The following is a 15,349-nucleotide window of genomic DNA, read 5'->3' as shown; positions in this document are numbered from 1 at the left end:
AAAGTGGCTGCACCTCTCTAGACTTAACTATCCTCATACGACATTTCAGTTTGTAGAGGGACAGAAAGGTTTTAGCAGTGCATTGTTTTGAAAGCCCGAGTTAGGAAAAACCCTTGGAGGGCAGTCTTCTTCTGCCTTTGCCTTTATGATAAATTCATCATGTCTGTCCCACAACAGAAGCAGAGTTTTCTGCTCTCCTTTTAAGACACAAGGCGCTGGGAGAACCACCCTGCATGAATAAAGAACCGGTTCTTTATTTTTAAATCAATGTCATCATAAAGGTTCTTTTTTATTTGGGCGTTGTGCCATTCAGTGATGTGCAATTCATGCTCCTGCACGTTCTCTCTGGACCTCCAGCAGAACGCTGCAAGTAACTTCCTGGCTTGGGAGTTAGCAGCAAACTATCTAAACCAATATTATGGACATTAGTGAACTGTGACTCTTATATCCAAGGGCTCAGATAGAGTTCTGCTAAGCTCAAGTCCTTTAAAGTGTGGTTGTTGGGTTAGAATGCATGACCCCATTTGCATGCTCTTAGTTGAATTCTAGATTCCCATAATGGGAACAGAGGAACACGGGTGGCGCTGTGGGTTAAACCACAGAGCCTAGGACTTGCTGATCAGAAGGTCGGCGGTTTGAATCCCCACGACGGGGTGAGCTTCCGTTGCTCGGTCCCTGCTCCTGCCAACCTAGCAGTTCAAAAGCACGTCAAAGTACAAGTAGATAAATAGGTACCGGTCTGGCGGGAAGGTAAACGGCATTTCCGTGCTCTGCTCTGGTTCGCCAGAAGCGGCTTAGTCATGCCGGCCACATGACCCGGAAACTGTACCCTCGGCCAGTAAAGCGAGATGAGCGCCGCAACCCCAGAGTCGTTCGTGACTGGACCTAACGGTCAGGGGTCCCTTTACCTTTACCTTTAATGGGAACAGAGCAGGCTAGCAGCCAGCCAGGTGTGATATTCTAGTCATACTAGTTGTTTTTTGACTGCTACCTTTTTAATGCCTACACTGAGCAGTCACCCAAGGCTCTGTCTGTGCTGTCACTGCCTACGCATCAGATGTAGCCTTGCCAAAGCTTCAAGTTCCTGCTGAAACAGCTGCCATCTGGAGAATTGCCCAGGCTCCTCCAAACCCTGCTTGTGTCTGACAGTGCAGGTAGAGCTCATCTCTTGCAGGGAGTTGCCACCATCTGCCCCTGCTTTAAAGAGCTGTTGCATGCATGTCGTTTGGATACTTTTGTGCTGCCTGCAGCGAATGTCTACCTGCATTTTGTTGCAGGGGTGTAGACATCACCCCGACACCTGTGCAGTTCTGTAATTTTGGAAACAGTTCCATTTCCCCCGTAACCTGCCCCCCTTCTCCCCATAAGCAGCTTAGTAGCTGCAAATATGCATTCTCTTGTGGGGCGTACAATGTTCTTTCTCCTTCCCTCCAATTAAAAGAGACCAAGAAAGATCTGAATAATGGACACACATACCCCTCTCTCTCACACAGCTTCAAAAAAGTTGTGTATGCCAAACAAAGCTTGACATCACAACATTTTAATAATAATAATTTTATTTTTGTGTGTGGAACTGGGGGGCTGGATGTCATTGACTGGTTGGGGTGCAGAGGAATGATGATGATGGTGATGATGATAAATAAATAAATTATTACTTATACCCTGCCTATTGGGGCAGGCCTTCCCAAACACTCTGGGCGGCTTCCAACAGAACATTAAAAACACAAGAAAACATCAAACATTAAAAACTTCCCTAAACAAGGCTGCCTTCAGATGTCTTCTAAAAATCAGATAGTTGTTTATTTCCTTGACATCTGATGGGAGGGTGTTCCATGGGGGGGAGGCGTCACTACCGAGAAGGCCCTCTGCCTGGTTCCCCGTAACCCGACTTCTCTCAATGAGGGAACTGCCAGAAGGCCCTCAGAGCTGGACCTCAGTGTCCGGGTTGAACAATGGGGGTGGAGACGCTCCTTCAGGTATGCTGGGCCGAGGCTGTTTGGTGATGGGAGGAACTAGGTGGGGAACCCTCAAAGGAAGAAGGCTTGGAGCCCAAGGATTGGTGGTGGGACAATGATGAGTGGTCAGAGGGAGAAGACAGAAGCTGAAGAGGCAATAAGGCTGAGTGAGCTGGGGGAGTCTGTGGCAGGGAGAAGTCCAGGATCAGAAGCTGAAGCAAGAGAGGAAGGAGGCCAGAGGCAGAGATAAGTCCTCCTGGTGAAGAGGCCCAGGTGTCTCCCCCTCCTGCTGTGACAAGCTTCCCTTCCCACTGGTGTCCCAGAACTGGAAGAGACATGAAAAGGGTGGAGGAGAGGTTGGCTTCACACAGGCGCAGTCTCTGATTGCTTGGGGAAAACCCTGGAGAGGATGGGACTTGTACGGCTGAGGAGAGGTGGGGACTTTCAGCCCCAGCAACTCATCTATGGGGCAAGACCTCCTGGGGATGAGCTGCTGTGCTCATTAGGCCTGAAACACTGCCAAGTCTGTGCAGATCATGTTCTTGCTAATAAAGAATTAACTCCAACTTGCCTGGTGTGATTTACTCCTGGCTTGCTCCTGACAGTGGGTGGGAATGATGCTCTCCTCTCTGGCTTGGGTTGGCAGTGGCCAAGAAAACAAAGGGGTGGCAGAAAGTAACACTGAGGGGGAAAGGGTGGGGTGCCTTTGGCTCTGGCCTTGCCCACTGCTGGTTTGCAGTCTCCAGCAGATTACACACATGAGGCATAATGCCTCTTGAGAGAGAGAGAGAGAAAAAAAGAGATCCTCCAGAGATGGGAGAGAAATTCAATTCCACCTGCATTTAAAGGTGAACCGAAATGGTACATGAATTGAAACGCAGCCATCCTTTGAGACTCTGAATTTTGCAGTGTCATTCTCCGGCCGAGAAATTTCTACAAGAATGCATATACTTGGGTAAAGTATCCATTAAAAATACATATTTTAGTCAAAATAACATACACAGATGCATTATTTTGGGGATAGTTGCTTTGCAAAATTGTGTATGTGAAGCACAATTGCATGCAAACATGTCTGTTAGGAGAAAATTGCACTACAAAGCTGGTGGATTTTCGTGAGGACTTAAAAATATATATATCCTGAAACTGATGTGGAGGACTGAACTTTAGACTCTGGTGTATGGGAAGAGAGCCTGGACATTGGCCTGTCTGTGTATGGCTGCAATGTGAAAACACGGCGGCAGTCCATTTCTAAGAGGCCTGGGCTCAGAGCTCAGTGGAATCTCAAAAGTGCTGCAAAATACAACCATGCAGAAAAGGAGCTCAATTGCTGTTTATAGAAAAAAAGGCTCTTCCAGTCTCATTCATTTCAGTGAGGCAGATTTGAGTTTAAAAAATGGCACTTGCTCATAGAGAAGCTGTTTCCTTCATCCAGCAGGAGCAGCTTCCTGCTCTCCTGTGGTAAATTTGGATACAAGGAAACCACATGGTTTTGCTTTGTGTGGGAAGGCCTGAAGTGATGTTCCTACTCCTCTGCTGCAAAGGGCTTTTGTTGTTTATCCATTGCTTTCCTCCATGTTCGCCTTAAATGCTTATGAATATGATATAATGCAAGCTGCGTTGAGACACAGAAGGTGCACATGCACCTTCCATGTAATTTCTGAGCAGCACAACAACAACAACAACAACAACAACAACAACAACAACTTAATTATACCCTGCCCATCTGGATGGGTTTCCCCAGCCACTCTGGGCGGCTTCCAAAAAAATATTAAAATACAATAGTCTGTCAAACATTAAAAGCTTCCCTAAAGAGGTCTGCCTTCAGATGCTTCTAAAAGTCTGGTAGTTGTTTTATCTCTTTGACATCTGATAGGAGGGCGTTCCACAGGGCAGGCGCCACTACTGAGAAGGCCCTCTGCCTGGTTCCCTGTAACCTCGCTTCTCTCAGTGAGGGAACTGCCAGAAGATAGGGTCCCAGCCTGCGTACCAGGTGGAGTTGGTAGACAGCTGCCCTGGACACAGAATTGACCTGCACCTCCATGGACAGCTGTGAGTCCAAAATGACTCCCAGGCTGCGCACCTGGTCCTTCAGGGACACAGTTACCCCATTCAGGACCAGGGAGTCCTCCACACCTGCCCACCTCCTGTCCTCCAAAACAGTACTTCTGTCTTGTCAGGATTCAGCCTCAATCTCGGAATTCAACATGGGGGAGGAAGGAGAGAAATTTGTAGTTCTTGTGACTGGGAAGGGAACTGAAGAGGTGACAATTCTCCATGTTGCCCTTTGTGAGGGAAATGTCACAGGAACACACAAAGCTGCCTTAGAACATTGCTCCACTGGCTCAGTGTTGTCTAGACCAACAGCTTCCATCTTCAGTTCCTAAATGATGTCAAACCGCAACCCCAGCCATCCCAAGCCAGCTTAACCCAATGGTCAGGGATGATGGGAGTACCTGGTTGGATCCACAGTTGAAAGAAGTCTGGTCCATAATGACTGGCAGATATTTTCCAGCCTTTCAGCGAGAAGTGTTTCCCAGATCTACCTGGAGATGCTAAGGGTGGAACCTGAGGCCTTTTTGAATGTGCTCCGCTACTCAGCTGCAGTCCTTTTCTTGCAAGGACATGTCAGTATCCTAACAATACTGCCCTGTGGTTCTCAGACACCATTAAGGAACAGAGTGCTCAGGCGACAATATGGATGGTACTTCTGCTTGACAGGATCTCTAGCCCCATCCCTTGTTTCTCAACCACTCCCTTATCAACCCACTGCAGAGAGAATTTATCAAGACATCAGGTGGGATAAACCATTCCGAAGGCTGCCCCAGTGTTCTCTTAAGCAACCTGCCTTGTTGTTTTGAAAGGATTCTTGGGCTGTGATATAGCTGCTCAGTGTAGTGTTGCCAGCTGTGGTGTTCTGAAATAAGGAATGCCTCCTTTGTTCAATTGATGTTCTGGGGACATCTGGCTCCCCTGTGGGTCTGCACTGTCACTAGTATTTCTACCTGGAGAACAATGGCGCTGGATAAATGAGTGGCATTGGTTTCCTGCGGAGAACCCCCAACAGGAATCCAAGTTTCAGCTGAGAAATCCCTTTCTTAGTAATGATGTATTTGCATTTTGCACGCAACAAAATCTTCATTGCAAAATAACATTAGCTTTATGGGATTTTCAAAGGGGATAGCACCATCTAGAGACCACAAAGGGCACGAAACCATAAGGCTATGAGCTTAAGCATGAGTTGTGAAGGTGGCAGCAGAGGCAGGTGTGTGTGTGTGTGTGTGTGTGTGTGTGTGTGTGTGTGTTTCAAGAGCAAGCCATTTACGAGGACTTACGTTTAAGAACGTGACAGTACAGTAGTAGAAAATCAGTTCTATGCCACACTCAAAGGGCTGATAGCAAAAAGAAGGAAGGGTGTGTGTGATCTGTTGGATAATGAAGAGTCAGGACATATTCAGGCATGTTTTCAAGACCAGCAAAGAAGTCAAAAAATCCAAGCAACTAAACGGGGACTTGGAAAGAGGAAAATATATTGGGGGAAGGATATGCACTAGAGGAGTTCTAATTATTTAAAGAGCCTGGCTCCCAGTCGCATGATGGAGTGGCAGAATACACTTACAAAGCATCCAAATTATTTTGCTCTTTAGCCTAAAAGCAAGAATGGGGATGGGAAGATGGGAGGATCCCTGGTACTTTAGATAGTGTGCTTGGTCTCTCTTGGCTATGCATGCATCTGTGTGTGCGCATGTTCATACCCTCCAACATTCCTCAGATGAAAACAGGGACTTTTCTCACCCCCCCCCAAGTCGCCTTCCTTGACTCCCCGTTTCTTGTCCCCTGCCTCCACAGACAATTTCCTATCAGAAGAAAGGCACCACTGCACCAATGGGACACAGCACACACTCCCCCCCCCCCCCCGTGCTGAGAAAATCCCTTAATACCTATTTAATTTAATTTTATTTCTTAGCAGATTTACAAAAAGAAATGTGCACACCAATGGATATATTTTAGAAAGGGACAAGATTAGATGGAGATACACAAAGCTCTTTTTTTAAAAAATAAACAAAACCCAAGACTCCTTGATCTCTGCTCTGCTTCCTCTTTCTTTCTGCCCAGGGCAGCCCTGCCCTCAGTACTGGTGTGTCCCATGGGGTTAACAGCCTCTCCTCCTCCTCACCTGCTCTCCAGCAGCTGCTATGGAGGGAGGAGGCCAGCAGCCACCAAGAGGCAACAGGATGCTCCCTCAAAGCCATGACCACCACCTGTGTTATCGCCACTTGGGACAAGTGCTGGCTCCTCCTCCTCCTCCCTGAGCTCAGCAGAGGCAGCACTGGCAGGGGAAACAGGGGCATTCTGGGATCAAATCAGAAGTTGGGGTGGCTTTCGTAATTCCGGGACGGTCCTTGGAAAATAGGGACACTTGGAGGGTATGCATGCATGTCCGCACAGAGAACAATTTGCTGATTCTTCTTGTGACGGTAAAGGGGCTGCAAACCCCAGAGATAGAGGAGTCAGTTGTTTGGAGGGATGCTGGAAGACTGTTGGGAACTCCTTACAGGGCTGGCTCTGACACAGCGGCTGTGTCACTCCCATGCAGCCTCCCGTCATTTGGGTGAACAATGCAGAAGAGTGGCTTTTGTGCATCTTGAGGCTGCACCTGAAGGCATGGTGTAATGCTGAAATGTTCATCGCTTTGCATGTTTTCACTGGGAAGCGATTCGCTCGTAAACAAACCCTTGAGCTGCTCCTGAGCGCACCACTTCATCTACAACATTTCCTTTAAAAAAATGTTATCTGACAGCATGGCCATCTCCCGGCAGAAGGCTAATCCAGCTTTCTTGCTTTCTGCTAGCACCAGGCTTGCGCAGCAAAGCCCTGCAAACAGCATCATTTATTCGGAAGAAAGAACAGCCATATTTGGAACCGCTTGAAGGAACTGTGAAGGCACAGAGGAATTTCAACTCGAGACCTTTTATTGGAGAACATATGAAGAAAAGGGGATGTAACTGCAAAAAGCAAGCCCGTTTTGTCTCAGCACTGTTCTTTGGGCTAAGAGAAAAAGGGTAATGGAAGGAGATTTGACAAATTTCTGGATTTTGTCATTTAAAAGCTGTGGTACAGAGGATGGTGCAAGTTCCCGACAGTGGCAGCAGGTGGCAGCATTGCCTCCCTTAAAAGGATTCTTCTAGTCACTAAGGCAGCTGGAGTTTTTGTACTTTTCCTTAAGCCAATATATTTGTTTTTCCTTCTTCCTACAATGCCTGCTTGTTGGGTTTTAAACACGGGGTCCTGATCTTCATCTCCTGGCACATTGTGTATCCTATTGTGGCCACTGGTGTTTACTCCAGGATTTCTGTACAGTGAATATCTGTAAAGGACACAAGATTGCCTTAAGTGATGGTAAAATGATATTGGCTAGGTGCTTGAGCTCGCTTGTCATCTTCCCTCCCTATCCTTTTTACCTTTTGTGTCATGTCTTTTAGATTGTAAGCCTGTGGGCAGGCACTGTCCAGTGTAGAGCATGTAGGTAAATGATGAATTACACTGTAATTTAGAAAAGGAGGTTGCTAACAAAATAAGTGACAACAACGGCAAAGGAAATACTGTCTTTGGAGCAAGAATTACGAGGATCGCTCATAAAAACGTGTCTCCCATTTGAGTATTATCTGTGGCAGCCAAGTTAAAACCACCCTTTTTACTGAGCTTTTTATACTAGTTGTAATAAATGTCAGGAATGGCTGCCCTGTCCCTTGCGATGGATTAAAGCACTGCTCTGCAGCATCGCAGTCTCTTGGCTCTTAAAGTTGCAAAGTTATTAGGATGACCAGCTTGAATGCAACTGTTCAGGGATGGTGGGGGTCAGGGTGGGAGACAGGTGGACCCACAGTTAAGCTGATGGCGTGGGTGCTACAACCTCCTTATTCCATTAGCTGCAGCTGGCTGGAGCGGCTGCTGATAGATGCCAACTGTGAAAGAGAAGACCAATGCTTTTGTGCTAGTGTGACTGGAGGACTGCATTGGGAAGATCAGTGTTCAACTGCGGGCCCCAGAGTTAGAAGAATTCTTTAAGCCACGTGTCAAATTATGCCTGCCCCCTTCTACAAACAGGAGCTGAAGAAGCCATCACAAAAGGGGAAGGAAAGAGATCACTTCTCCCTACTTGTTCCCCCCTTGGTGAGCTGAGCACTGGCTAAGATGTGGCTTAAGTAAATCTCTTCCATTAGATGGGTTGATGATGATGACTATTCTGCTTGGTACAAACCTAGGTATTTCTAGGTGTGGCTAACCAGACGTGGAGCAAGCCTATTCTGATTACCTAATTTTAAATATATTAATGTCTCATTCTGCCCCTTCCTTGCCACCCAATCAGGTGGTTCTTTGAATTTGTTTGAGAAATTCAGTAGTAAAACTGTTCTGGACCATTCAAGTGACTATAAGCAAGGGCAGGCAGACTTCAGGAGACGTGGGAGCCAGGCTAAGTTAATTGAATTTGGCTCCCATTGAAACCAGCGAGGCAATGGGACTTAAGCTCAACTTACTTAGGCTGTATATACACTGTGCATTTTAAAGCACCTCCTCCAATAATCCTGGGAAGTGTCATTTGTTAAGGAGTGCTGGGAATGGTAGCACTGTGAGGAGCAAAACTACGCTTCCCGGAATTCTTTTTTGAGTGGGTGGGTGTGCTTCAAATAGTTTGGATTCAGCCTTTCATTTTTACTGGAACCCTGAGACTGACCAGCCAAAGGCAGATGTAAAATAGCAACTCAGAGAAACAGACATATGCTTAGGATTAAGGAATGGGGTGCCTCTGAGTTCATGCTCAGTTGAGGATTTTGTTTTTATTACCAGAACTGAGCTCACAATCCTGTCACGGAAAAATACACTCCTGTTTTACCCCCCACCCCCAGCAAGCATTTTAGCAGCATCATTTGGAGGTGGGGGGGGGGGGGCTTTTTGTTTCTGCTCTACTGCAAATCATCTACAATATCTGTTAGTTAGTAGACCCTGATCTACTGTTAATCTACCCCAAAAAGGTAGGGCACAGAACAGGAGCAGGTCAGACAATCTGGATGGAGATTCAGTGCTCCACTTTAGCAAATACCCTGGAAGGTGAAGAAGGACCCTTCCATTCTAGTTGCACAGGAGACCCCTTGTCTAGATTCATCAAGCTGTTGTTTGTTACCCTTTTCATCTGAGGAGACAGGTGTGGTTGCAGTGATTATTTGATAAAGGAATTGTGTTCAGTGCTGTCCTCTGGAAGTTTTCTTACACAGCACAATCTAGATCAGGAGAATGTCCATTGAGTGAGACTTTACTATGTGCAGAGCAAGCTGTGTCTGTGGTTGGGGTTTCAGACCCTATGGAGCTGATAGCTGTCAAGGCTAAAGCTTATTCCATAAAATGTCTGGACTTGGAAGTTTAATGGCAAATTAGTTCAGAACAGGTTAAATCATTAACCTGGTCTACAAAAGGACCCTGTAAGAATTTACACCTCTGGATCAAGTCATTCAAGGTCTTGGACCCCACCCCCCACCCCCGTCCGAAACAAGCCAAGGGACTGTGGGGAAATCCCAGCAGAAGAAAACAATAGCAGGTACCTTAGAAGAGTGCTTGGTTCTCAGACAAGCAAAATTCCTTTCCCTGGAGCAGGCACAACAAGCGAATGGGCCCTGGGCTATGATTTGGGAACAAATGTTACCAGGTGACTCCACCAAATTTTAATCAAGGTGTGGTGAAACATTTCTCTGCATAAAGGGAAGACCTATGTTGTAAACAAAAATTGCCCTTTTCCCTTATGGGGTATCCAAGAGCCCATATGGAGTCCTTACATAGGTTCCCTATTGGTAGGAGAAGATAACAGAGGCCAACCAGAGAATATTGAGAAGTAAAGCAGCTAGTAAGCTTGATCTTTATTGATCTGTTGCAACAGGGTACTCCCCTCACCCGCAGGAGAAAGGAGGAACCCAGAAAAATGGCGTGCAAGGCCTTATAAAGACTTTTGAAATTGCCACCCTGTAGATCAAGACCACCCCCAGAAACATCATACATACATCACAGAAGGGGTGTAACATAAGGCCACCCTTCAGATACATCATACCACAAAAAGGCGGTCTAAACAGAAATTTGAATGTTGTTTTTCTCCTGTCGTTGATTATCTCCTGTCTAGCAGGTTACTTGATTGGATTTCCTGGGGAGCCTGGGCAGTCTTTTGTAATGATAAATACTTAGTTCCTGGGCCAGGTCACAGGCTCACACCCTATTCATATCTTAAATGTGCCCTTAAGACAGGATTTGTGAGGAAAGAGACAATGGAAGGTTTCCCACTTTGACCTTGCAGAGAAAACATTTGCTCAGTTTAGGAATCAAAATGGTTCCAGGTTGGTCTTCCTGTGCTGATCTATGTACGTGCTTGGTTGGTACGCTTATGAACATTACCATATATCTAAGACCATAAAATTCCTATCAGACCTACAAGATCTAGTGATGGCCACCAAAGTGGAGTCCATCAAAAAAGGTTTATTCATGATTTTTAAAACAAAAAATTCAGCGGCTCCCTGTCTGTGGAATGCTCTCCTCAGGGAAGTTTGCCCAGAGCCTTCATTTTGCATCTTTAGGCGTCAGGCAAAAACGTTCCTTTTTAACCAGGCCTTTGATTGATCTGATTGACATCCTATGCCCTTTTAAAATGTGGCTCTTTTGGGGGTGGGGTGTTATTGGGTTATTTTGATTATATGTATTGTCTAGGGGTGTGGGTGGCACCGTGGTCTAAATCCCTGAGCCTCTTGGGCTTGCCGATCAGAAGGTCAGCAGTTCGAATCCCTGTGATGGGGTGAGCTCCCGTTGCTCGGTCCCAGCTCTTGCCAACCTAGCAGTTTGAAAGCATGCCAGTGCAAGTAGATAAATAGATACCGCTCCGGTGGGAAGGTAAACATGGTTTCTGTGCACTGCTCTGGCTCGCCAGAAGCGGCTTAGTCATGCTGGCCACATGACCCGGAAAAACTGTCTGTGGACAAACGCTGGCTCCCTCAGCCTGTAAAGCGAGATGAGTGCCGCAACTCCAGAGTCGTTTGCGACTGGACAGGGGTCCCTTTACCTTTTTATATATATATATTGTGGTTTTTATGTTGATCTTTTTTGTGAACTGCCCTGAGACCTCCAGGCATAGGGTTGTATATAAATTCTAATTCTAATAATAATAATAATAAGTGTTGTCAGTGGCTGGTAGCCATTTTGATTGTGCACTATTTTCTCCAGGATCAGAGGTAGTACATCTCTGGGTTCCAGTTGGAGAGAGTGCTGCTGTGCTCATGTCCTGCTTCTGAGCTCTCCACAGATGGATGGGAACAAAATGGATTAGATGCTCCCTTGTCTGATCTAGCAGGAGCCATCTTATATGATTATAAATCCTTTCAAGTTGTAAGACAGAGATAATAGAATCATAGAATTGTAGAGTCGGAAAGGACACAAGCGTTATCTAATCCAACTCCCTGCAATGCAGAAATCTCCACCAAATTATCCCTGGCAGATGGCCATCCAAACTCTGCTTGAAACCTCCAATGAAGGACAGTCCACCACCTTTCAATAGTAAACATTTCAGCAGTAGCTGGAGCTAATGGGAGTTGCAGTCCCAGCAATATCAGGAAGGTCACAAGTTCCCCATTCCTGCTATAGAAGAACAAGTCTTGTGAAGAAGAATAAGCATGGCTTCTCCAAAGGTAAGTCCTCTCTAACACTGATGAATTTGTTCAGATGGTTGATAAATATGTGGAAAGGGGTGATCCAGTAGTATCCCATATAAATTCTTTCCCCTGGTTCCTACAGGTAAAAAAATCCTGGTATTAGTTTCTTTATTTACCTGTATCATGCCTTTCCAACCTAATGTGACTGCTTTGGGCAAATAGCACAGAGGAAAGGGTTAAACACCTACTTTCCCAGTGCTACTGCTTTGATAAGAATCAGAGATGCTTGTGGTTGCTTTAGTTTTTAAAAAAACAAATCAGGAGATCGGATCAAAAATTTCCAGCATCACGCCATGAGTTTCGGCCTTAGGTGTGAGGTGCCACTGCTTGTTAAAACTTGTCCGTTATCCTGAGCAGAGACTCATTTCCCTTCCGAAGAACCACAGACTCTCTCATGAGGCTTCTCTTACCCTTGCCAACACATCACCCAAGGAAACAAACAAAATCCTGTAGCCAAGAAGAATTAAAATCCCTCCCATAAATATTTCCCTGGAGTTTATATCCAGCACGTACACACTCCTACACACAGGCACTGAGAATTAGTAAAGATTTATTGGTGTAAGAAGGCATGGCGCGCCTCGGGATATAGTCACTGGCAAATAGAGTGATGTCAAATATAGTAAGGAAATCATACCTGGTTTGAAACCTGTAGTTTCAGAAGAAGTGATTTAATCTCAAGCATTAATTTGGATTTTTAGACTGGCTCCTCCTCCTCCTCCTCCTCCTCCTCCTCTTCTTCTTCTCATCATCATCATCTATTTATTAATTGCCTTCTAAACAACTGTCTCAAGGCAGTTTAATTAAAAACTGTTAAAGACAGAAAAAACAGCAAATATACTTAAAACAAGACTAAAACCCCAACAAGAGGACACTCATGGCAAAACAAAAACAAAAACAACCCAACCATTTACCCATCTGGGAAAGCCAGTCAGAACAAAAACTATCTTCAGTTGTTCCTGGAAGATGCAGATAGTGGGCTCCTGTCCTATCTTGACAGGAATACTATTCCCCAGAAGAGAGGCAGCCACACTAAAAGGCTTGCTCTGAGAAATTTGGATCACCATTTAGAAGGACATAATGAGGCCAGTTCTATATCTTGGTTTCAAGCGGCCCAGGAGGTTTTCATCTGCTAGCCCCACTAAAACGTCTATCAGCTTTCTGAGCATGCTACTTCACAAAGTTCCCTTTCTCACCTGGTCTTCCTCCGAAGCTTTTTAAAAAAAGGCCTCTTGCAGCTCAAAGATGCCATCAAGAGACTTTGTGCAAGGGCCATGAACAGACCAAGCAATGAGAGCGACGCTGAAACATGTTTAAATCTTGAACTGAGCCCTGAGAAAGTTTTGTGTAAGAAATATATATAAAGCTAGATATTCCTTTTAAAGCCAGGGTGAAACTCTAGCTTGCGGGGATTATTAGGCCCGGATGGGGTGGCATGCAACTAAGTTTTACTCAGAGTAAACCTATTGAAATCACCGGACCTAACTTAGTCATGTTCATTAATTTCACTGGGTCTACTCAGAATAAAACTTAGTTGAATGCTGCCCAATGACTGTAATGATAAGCATTGCCCCATAAGTGTCCCAGTGCTCAAATTGTAGGAAGAAAGGCTGCTAATGAAACACATAAACCACGCCAAGCCCCCTAATAGGCTTCTAAAAGCACTGAGTAAGTGAACATTCACAAAAAGAAAGAGGAGCCATCTTCTTCTGGCCTGGCTTTCTGATAACTTCCTCAGTGAGCTGCACTGCCATCTCCCCAAACACCATCTTTCTTTCATTTCCTCTGGATTTTAAACTTTGGGTGGCCTACCTGATTCAAGCCCAGTTTAAACATAAATAACCCTAAGGAAGAAGGGCAAGGACCTTCGGTAAGGTAAGGCAAAGGACCCCTGGACAGTTAAGTCCAGTCAAATGTGACTATGGGGTGCGGCGCTCATCTTGCTTTTCAGGCCAAGGGAGCCGGCGTTTGTCCACAGACAGCTTTCCAGGTCATGTGGCCAGCACGACTAAACCGCTTCTGGCGCAGCGGAACACCGTGATGGAAACCAGAGTGCACAGAAATGCCATTTACCTTCCCACCGCAGCACTACCTATTTATCTACTTGCACCGGTATGCTTTCGAACTGGTAGGTTGGCAGGAGCTGGGACAAAGCAATGGGAGCTCACCCTGTCACGGGGATTCGAACTGCCAACCTTCCAATTGGCAAGCTCAAGATGCTCAGGGATTTAGACCAGGGTGCCACCCACATCCCCAGGGACCTTGGACGTACAGGGAACACACCTAGAATGGGCAGGTGCTCAAATCACCTGGTGGTTGCAGCCTTTGCCTGCTGGGATGTATAGTATTTCTATTTAAATTGTAATAATTACTTCTGAATTTGCACCTACTTTGTTGGGGATGCACAAGCACTCACCCTCCTCACACTTCCAGTTTGTGCCATTGACTTCCATGCTATTGCTTTAGCCCTCTGTGTTGTTTTCATCCCGGGCGCCTGTGATCTCAAACCCTCCCTGGCTTCTCTCTCAACTTCCCGCCTCCCCTTCCCTCCCTCCCTACTAGTTTTCAACTTGTGTTTTTGGCAGAAACGTTGTTTACATTTCTCACTCGGCCATCTTCACGTGTCCCTCTGGTTGTATAACAGTTCAGCTGAGGATAATATACAGAAACTGGGTTTCCTTCTCACCAGCTGCAGATGATCCCAAACTGTGGGCTCTTTATTCTCAAATGGTCGTACTGCCTGGAGACCCTTTTATGGACACAAATAATGGGAAGACAGTGTAAATGGAGACCACGGAACCTATTGCGGTGATTGTGATCTAATAGAAGTTCCCTGAGGTGAAACTTCTCAGTGTGCTGTATTCCCATTCATTGTTTTTGTTGACCCTGGTCTCTCATTTTCATTACAACATCCTTAATTCCCCCCTTGGAGTTTGGCATATGGAAACCACCTGGCAATGAGCCACTGCCTAGCATCACTTCTCTATATTGTTGGGGCTTCCCCAGTCTGGTGTCTTCCAGATGAGGTTGATCTCCAACTCCCATCAGCTGCAGCCAGTGTGGTCATCAGGGAAGGATGAAGGCAGATGCAGCCCAAAACATTTGAAGGGCACCAGGGCTACATACACATGAGTGCGGAGCTTTCCAAACTTTTCATGTCGGTGACACACTTTTTAGACAGGCATCATTTCGCGACACAGTAATTCAGTTTTACTAGCAAACCGGAGGTTAAACTAACCCCTTGCCAGCCCCGGGAGGAGCACGGGGAGAGTTCACACGACACACCGACACACTAACATGTCGTGACATGCAGTTTGGAAAGCTCTGCATTAGTGGCTGAAAATGCAGCAAGGCTTTTCCAATATGCTGACTTTCAAGTTGCATTTGCAGTTGTTGAACATGCCGGAAAGGAAGCAGGGTGTCTTTGCCCAATGCATATCACCCGATTCAGGGCCGTCTTTAGCATATGCACCGCCAGAGTGCAAAGATCTGCCTCCATTTTTTGAGGGGGGCAGGTCAAAGTTGTCGAGATTTTTTTAGGGGCACAAGTCTAAGTTGTTCAGCTTTTAAGGAGGGGAAACCCGCTAACATGAAAAAATAAAAAGTGGCAGCAATAGCTCCATCTTCTCTTTTTGTGATCATGTGGAAATGAAAGACACC

General features: G+C 45.9%; 1 long non-coding RNA gene across 2 annotated transcripts; it reads right to left on the bottom strand.

Annotated features, from left to right (window-relative positions):
* Positions 1–11,166: 11,166 nt before the first annotated feature.
* On the bottom strand, positions 11,167–14,219 carry LOC310672221. 2 transcript variants are annotated; one of them, XR_014508475.1, is made up of 3 exons: positions 14,106–14,219; positions 12,327–12,499; positions 11,167–11,768 (listed from the first exon to the last, which is right to left on the bottom strand). It is a non-coding gene; the product is annotated as an uncharacterized lncRNA (long non-coding RNA). The 2 variants fall into 2 exon arrangements; XR_014508476.1 differs by having other exon boundaries at positions 14,080–14,181.
* Between the last annotated feature and the right edge of the window lie 1,130 nt (positions 14,220–15,349).

The sequence above is a fragment of the Podarcis tiliguerta genome (assembly GCF_965153285.1).
Source record: "Podarcis tiliguerta genome assembly, chromosome: 2".
Taxonomy (NCBI): Eukaryota; Metazoa; Chordata; class Lepidosauria; order Squamata; family Lacertidae; genus Podarcis; species Podarcis tiliguerta.
Note: the sequence above shows the minus strand (reverse complement) of the source record. Positions and strands in the feature narration are given on the sequence as shown.